This window comes from Solanum lycopersicum, chromosome 8 (genome assembly GCF_036512215.1).
Source record: "Solanum lycopersicum chromosome 8, SLM_r2.1".
NCBI classification, from domain to species: Eukaryota; Viridiplantae; Streptophyta; class Magnoliopsida; order Solanales; family Solanaceae; genus Solanum; species Solanum lycopersicum.
In genome coordinates, this window is record NC_090807.1 from 40,279,384 (window position 1) to 40,287,546 (window position 8,163).

Consider the following 8,163-nt stretch of genomic DNA (forward strand, 5'->3'; position numbering starts at 1 on the left):
TGCTAATCTTGGGTGTATTCCTTCAAAAGAGTTTTGTTGTCATTCGGGGACGAATGTTCCTGGGGGAGGGGAGGATAATGTAACACCTTGAAAATTCAAGACTCATGGTACAGCCTAACATAGGTGCCATAAAGTCTAAACACTGTTTCTAAGTCCATCTTTAATGAATGTAGGTCATTTAGAAGGTTTTAGAACCAAAACGTCCAAAAACGTCCGGGAAGTTGGTTCAAAGGGATGTTAGTATGCCTTAGCCTTTTTACTAAATTTTAGGGGTCGGAAATGTACGAAAATGGGTGAAAGGTAGCTAATGGGTGTTTGAGTTATTTCATGATTGAAACGTCTGGGTACGACTCCCCAAGGACAAACCAAGGGCCCTTGACTAGGATCCTTGCAGTGTGATGCAGCACTGCCTGACAGTTTGCATCGATGGGATAGACGATGGTCCGTAAGTGGCTCGACGGGGCATCGATTCCACCATCGTCCTAGACTTAGAAAGATCCATGAATTTTTTTGTTTACCTATCTACTGTTACACGCGACAGAAGGGGTTGACGAGGTGTCATTGGCTCGACGGGGCGTCGAGGCCACCGTCACCCCATACTTAGAAAATTGGAGGAAGCCCTTGCCTGAAAAGTCTATGAAAGAGACGACAGAGTGCAGGACGGAGGGGGGATCATCCATCGACTCACCAACGGACCGTCGATCGGGGTCTCGTCGGTGAGGGTCGAATTTCACTGATGAATTTTATATGATTTCATTTGATTAATTAAGTGGTTTAAGGGTTAGTTAGTAATTAAAGGGAAACTAATTAAGTTAATTAAGCCCATATATATATACCCTTAACCCTCATTAACCTAAAGACAATTCTCAAAATAAACTCTCTTCCTTCTCTCTTATTTCTCTCTCTACATGAACTCATCATTGAGGGCTAACAAAAACTAGGGTTTGGGGGCTGTAAAAAGGTGGATTCTTCATCAAATTGTTTAGAAACATTAAGTTATGGTTTCTATTCACCTTTGATATTCTTTTCTCAAAGGGTTCCTTAAAAATAGATTTCGAAAACTTGAGTTTTCTTATGGGTTTCATCAATTATGAAATTGAACTTATGGATTGAGTTGCTAATGAATTCTTAGGGTTATATTTAGTAGATTAACATGTAATTCAACTTGTTTATGGTAATTTTTGATGGTTTGGTCTAAATTTAAGAATATGATCCTCTATCCCTAACCCTAGGTAGTGATCTTGACCTATATTGTATTGTGATAATTCAATTGAGTTGGTTGTTGATTAGATTACTATCCTATGGTTCTATTACGGTTAAATTAAGATGAATTATAAGCCTATTATTCTAGTTCTTGAGATGTAATTTAGGTTATGAATTATGATGTGAAATTTGCCTATGTACTTTGTCTCAAGTTGTGATCTAAAGATGAATTGTGTTATAGAGACGCAATTGGCCTTGTTATTCTATTGGTTATCATTGTGCTATGATGTTACTCCCCAAGTTAGGTTGAGTTATGTGTTGACGGTAAGACCTTGATGATAAGCTATTAGAAAGACTTGGTAAGTCTTAGAATCTCTATCTTTATTTCCAATTATGATTAATTGTTGTTAAGCCATGATGTTACATTGGCGTATACCTTATATTTGTATTATAGGGTGGTATGATGTTGAATTAAAATGTCTTGACTATGTTGTGAGGTAGATTAAGGTGTATGTGCTATAAGGATGGTAAAAACTATCAATGTGCCTTAATATTTTATGAAATGCTTATGTGTTAACCTCACTTATACTCACTTATATGACCTAAATTAAGTTATTATTGATAATTAAAGGCTTAAAAGATATTTTAAAAAGGGTCTCTAGCTTAGCGCCGAGTGAACTAGATAGAGAATTGTCCTTTCCCACATAGGGAAGGTAGGAGCACTACATTACTTTTGAGATCGGAGACCATAATGCATGGCGCATAAAGAGGGTCCTAACCAAATCTCCTAGTTCTTGAACTATGTTGGCCCCATAGGAATACTAGCTAGTGGATCCACATAGATGCTATGTTCATGTTTTGTCAGTACCTTGGAAAGTAGTCCACCTTCCTTCGATATAGGGTTCCATGACACCGTATTCCACATTGTCTCATGTGGTATCCGTCTATTTGTAACAACCCTAAAAATGAATAAGATAAGAAATGCTTAATGTGTCAATAATGCCTATGATTAGACAAGGGTTCACATGGATTGATGCGCGTAGAACCAGACCTCAGAATCCTTACTATAGCCAAGTTAACTATCTTGGGGAGTTACTTAAGCTTCGAAATGTTGGGTACAACCATATAAGGGTTTTGGAATACGAAGATTTACTCGAAGGAGTCTTTATCGGACTTAAAAAGAAGAAATCTTAGGTTTGAAGGGTCTACGGGTAAAATGGTCTTTTTCCAGGATAAGGGTAGTATCGTAATTGCCCTAAATATATAATTAATAATTTAATTAGTAAGGTGTAGGGGCAATTTGGGGAGAGAGAGCTGAAATTGAGCTCTTGAAGTGAAGTCTTGCTTCACCCACGTTCGAACCTAGGTGGAAGCAATGAATTAATGTGATTTTTATTTAAGCTATCAGATTAAAGTAATTAATTAATAATTATTATTCATTATATGATTTTTAAATAAAATAAAAATCATATTTTTATTAAATAAATAAAACCCTATTGACTAAGTCCTAAAACTAGACTCCTAAGCCTCCTATAACTCCAACTCTCTCTCACGTTTATCTGTCCATTCACACGCTCAATCTCTCTTAATATTTCACAAGAAATTCCCTGCCAAAATAAGATTCAAAATCAGAAAAATAAATCAAGTTCTTCATACTTGAAGAACTCGCACGAAATCACAAGAAAACAAACGTTAATCACACACTAGGCTAAGAGAGGTTGTCATTCGAGTGGAGTTGACATTGAGGAGGCTTAGACGTGTTCTTGGGAGGATTTTTTGGCAGAAAGTCAAGTGTTTAACGTCAAAAAGTTATACGTTTGCTTCTCTCTTGGTCTCTTTCCCAAGAGACCCCTTAAGGTTCATATTATTCATTCGAAAACTAGGATTGTTTCCCCTTTTGCATGCCCCAGTCACTAGCTCCCAATGAATCGTAGGTTAGGTATGATTGCTGGTAGATTTAGGTGTTTATTATGTTTTTGTGATGAATATGATTATGTTTGTGTACTTGAAAATAGTATAAAAGACAACCATGTATTTGAAATTTTGTGCAAGTATGTGCGTGTGCAAAAATGTTACTGTAATATGAGTCCTCGGCTTAAGGATTCAAATTGATAATGTTTTGGTTGTCATTTTATGTGCATAAACTGATGTTAATCATGATGTTCATTAAAATGGAAGTGTGGCTTATTTGAGTATCAATATTATGGCTAAACGAACCTATCAAAATTCACCCCAAAAAGTGTTAAAAGATCTATGAAATTTCTCTAAGATTTCCAGTGAAATGTTGATGAAAATAAGCTTAAAAATGACTAAATTTCCAGCAAACATACAAGTTTAATTGAGGCTAAATGTAGAGGAATAAATCAGGAAATTAATTTGAGAATAAAGGGATAAGGCCTCTAGGATTCAAACCTGTGACCTCACCCGTGTACTTCCTTGAAATCGCTAGAAAAGAAATGGGTTTGTGGGGAATCGAAATGGGGTATGCTGGCTGAAGAAGTTGAGTTCAAAAAATTAATAAAATAAAATGGGGGGCATGGGAATCGAACCCACGACCTCCATGCAACGAGCGAAGTGAAAGAAAAGTAAAAGAAAGGACGTGGGACGTGGGAATCGAACCCACGACCTCAAGGCTGGAAGAGAGAATGGATGAACAAATCAGAGGAGAATCCAAGGAGAAAAATAAAGAGAGAATGTTGATGTTGGGGTTCGATCTAGGGTCCCAATGTCATGAAGACTAAAAAAATAAAGTTAAGGAAAAATGTAAGTATTGTCCAAGGGGTTCGAACTTGGGTTCCCTTGCCCAAATTTCTGTATTGATACATAAATCATACGTGAATTAAATTTTAAAGAATAATGTCACCTACTTAAATGGAAATCGAGATCTTGGCATACATACAAGATACATAATTCTTGTAGTACATAATTTTAGAAAAATATGAGTCACTTAACAAACTATGAATGAAGCCTCATGACTTGTATGTATAGACCCATAAGTCTAGCATACGATTAAAATAAGTGAACCTAAGATATATGTAATCAATTGATGAAACCTTAGAAGGGTTAAGTAAGATATACTAAATGGCCAAGTGCATGGCATATGACGAAATGAACAATGAAGTGATGAAACCCTAGGAGGGTTAAGCAAGACTGAGAAACACACTAAATGACAAAGTGCATTGGCATATGATGAAATGAACATTCACGTAAAAAGGAGTGAGTAATTATGAACAGCAAATGTGCTTATGCTAATGAATGTGGTGACAACATGATATGAGGCTAATGTAAAAGAGAAGAGCAATCTCAAGTGAGCCTAAGTAAATGTTACTAAAACGTACTCACCTTTGAGAGCGTAAAGTTAATGAAGAGATCAGTATCTATGATCACTCTAATGAAAGTACTGAGATTAACACACATAATACTAATGATGAAATTATAAATCATCTATTGAGATATGATGTCCTCATACTAGAAGCCAACTTCCATGACGTATGATTTGAATGTAATGGAACTTTATACTGAGCATTAATAGACTAGCTATGAGCGGTGATGCCTTCTTTCGGGAAGGGCAGAGGTTCACTTAACTCTCATGAGATGAGACTATCCGGCATGCCGGATATGGGTCTCGTTATATCTCCTAGTCTTAGAACTTATACTGCCAATATAGGGATAAGGCGGGGTTAAATTCCCATGTATGCTAGCATGTTTTGGGTAACTTTGACCAGTGATTCCATCTCTTTTTGGTGTGGGGGAGACACTGGATTTCATGATGCTCACATGATCTATGTCCGTTAAATTTAAAGATCCCAATGGATGAATGAGGCTAGCCTCAAATGATGCACATAATGAAATGAACGATACCAAAGGTGTTAGGATAGGATAATCAAGAGGTGAGATAGACTCAAGTAATAACACTAGGTTATCCTTGATCATTGCACAGCAAACCCTATGAAAGTCTTAAACTACATCCTAGGTATAGCTGGTGTTCACACTAGCCTATGAACGAAATGAAATGAAGTACGTATGAATGAATGAAGCAGACTCTATGTTTGCTAATGAAGACTCCCTAGTTGAGTTCCCATATGTTGAACCCTCATTTTGGAAATTCTTAATGTCAAGTCCATGATTCCAAGGTATCATGGCATATGAGTGTTATAAAAGATGTTATGTGCTACATGCTATATGATGTGTGCTATGTGTAAGATGTTATGTATTGTGTGCAATATGATAAGTATGATGATGCTTGTTACTCTCATGGCATGACTTTCCTAATCCAAATTTGAAAAACTCATTGACTTTTCTAATCAAAATTTGGAAAGTTCACTAACTCTCCTAATCTTAATTTGGCAAGTCCACAGACTTGACTTTCCATAATCTTATTGTTAGGAAAGAGATATCCTTTCTCATGCATGTCCTTGGTGTGTGCTTGCATATACCCATGCTTAGTACAAGTGTATACTAATCCCATAAAACTCTATATTCTTCTATTTAGGCACAAGTGGACGCTAGAGCTCACAAGTTGACGTTGCAGCTATCCGGACGTGGATCTTTCATCCAGAATTGCTAGGCCCTTATGCTTTAAAGGATGTATACTGTTATTATCTATCTTAGATGTAGGTTTAGCTAGTGGAGAATGTTCCACTAGATTTTCTTTTCACTTTCATTTCAGACTTTGTATTGGTGTCGTTTTGGCAAAAATACTTTTAATGCAATTATGAACTATTTCTTTCATTTTATTTGTGAACGCCCATAAATTTAAGTTTAAAACGTTTAGAATGAAATAATAAAACAAAAATTTCAATTTTTTCCGCTAAAATTAATCTAGATGAAGTAAGAATGACGTATGTAGGCTTGTTTGCGACCTTTGAGAGGTCAACAACGCCGGTCTCGTGTAAGGTCTAGATTTCGTTCATTACAAAGTTGGTATCAAAGCCCTAGGTTAAATTGTGAGGATAATAAGTTGACATCAACCATATTGAATAATTTCTAAGTCATGGTAGTGAAGTACACCACTATCCTGGATTAGAGACTACATGACCCGTGGGAAAATTTCCCTTCTTCTAATTTTATCGTGCTTTTCCTAATGTCTAATTTCTTGGTGTTATGAGCGTGTCTAACATCAATTCTTATTGTTTTCAGAGAAGTGCAGCTGCCGGGGGCAATCAGGTTCCACCCCAGGCTCCAACTGAAGAACTGGCTATACCGGTAAACCCAGCTGGGTTGACTGATGCGGAGGTGTGGGAATCACTGGCTCACATGGCACAGGACATCACTATGCAAGCCCAGGCCATGACTTCCAAAGTCAACCGACAGAATTTTGAGAGGGAGAACCCACCACTGCGTAGCATGGCTGATAGGCAGAGATACTTCACGAGGATGAACCCTCCTATTTTACAGGATCTAAGACTTCAGAACCCCCCAGGAGCTTGTGGATGAGGTACATAAGATTTTGGTGGCTATGGGCCCCACCGATACTGAGAGAACAGAGTTGGTTTCCTATTAGCCCAAGGATGTTGCACAGACTTGGTGCAAGATGTTGCAGGATAGCAGAGCTTTGAGCAAAGTTCCCGTCACTTGGGAGATTTTTAAGACAGTCTTCCTGCAGAGATTCTTTACCAGGGAGATGAGGGAGGCGAAGGTTGAGGAGTTTATCAACCTTAAGTAGGGATCAATGACAGTCAAGGAGTATTCTCTGAAGTTTTTCAAACTATAAAGGTATACTATTTTCGTTAGTTTCTAACAACAAGGATGAGATGAGTACTGAAGTTTGTTAAATTATCCAGGTATGCTACTTTCCTTGTATCTAGTAGCAGGGATAAGATGAGCAGGTTCCTCACAAGAATTATCGAAGATCAGGAGTAGGAGTGTCGGTCTGCGATGCTCCATGATAACATGGACCTCTCCAGGTTGATGGTGCATGTCCAGCAGGTAGAGGACAGCCGCAAAAAAGAAGGGTGTTCGTGATTCTAGGAGGCCGAAGCCTCAAGATCAGAAAGGTCCCAGCCATGGAGGCCATATAAGCAATTTTGGAGTTTGTGAGCAGCCCAGGTTAAAGAAGGGGCAGCAGAGTTATGGAAATTCTAATTTCCAGAGGAGTACAACACTAAGAGGAGACAGACTTAAGCCCAAGAAGGGCAATGGAGGTGAGATGCAACGTCCCAAAAAGAATTGTGGTCGTGCTCACAGTGGAGAGTGCAGACAGGTTACTAATGCCTGTTTCGGTTGCTGTAAGAGTAGGCATATGGTTAGAGACTGCCCACAGAAAAGAGGTTAGGCTGGAGGTAATGCTTAGCTTAGGCCTAATCCATAGGGTGCAACAGCAGCCGAGCAACCTAAGAGGAACAAGTTCTATGCCCTAAAGGACAGGGAGGAGCAGGAGAAGTCCATTGATTTGGTCACAGGTATGCTGCAAGTATTGTCAACTTCTATTTATGCTTTACTTGATCCAAAGTCTACGCTTTCCTTCGTAACTCCTTTGCGTGCTTTCACTTTTGAAATATTTCCTGAAGTTTTGCATGATCCTATAGTGGTTAGTACACCTTTAGGATAATATGTAAGAACTGATAGAGTATACAAGGATTGCCCAATAGATGTAAGTGGTAAGACTATGTGTGAGGACTTGGTTAAGTTATCCATGCATGATTTTGATTTTATCCTTGGCATGGACTGGCTTCACAGTTGTTATGCTTGTTTGGATTGTCGTAGTAGAGTGGTGAGATTTTGTTTCCCTAATGAAGAGGAACTAGTCTGGGAGATGTACAACTCGAGTCGTCCTAATCCCTTGATTTTGAACCTTAAGGCCAATAAAATGATGACCAAGGGGTTATTATGTTATATTATGAGTGTTAATGATTTAGATCATGACATTCCTTCCATAGACTCAGTGCCTATTGTGAATGAATTCCTAGATGTATTTCCCGATGATTTGCCTAGAATCCCTCCTCCACGAGATATTGACTT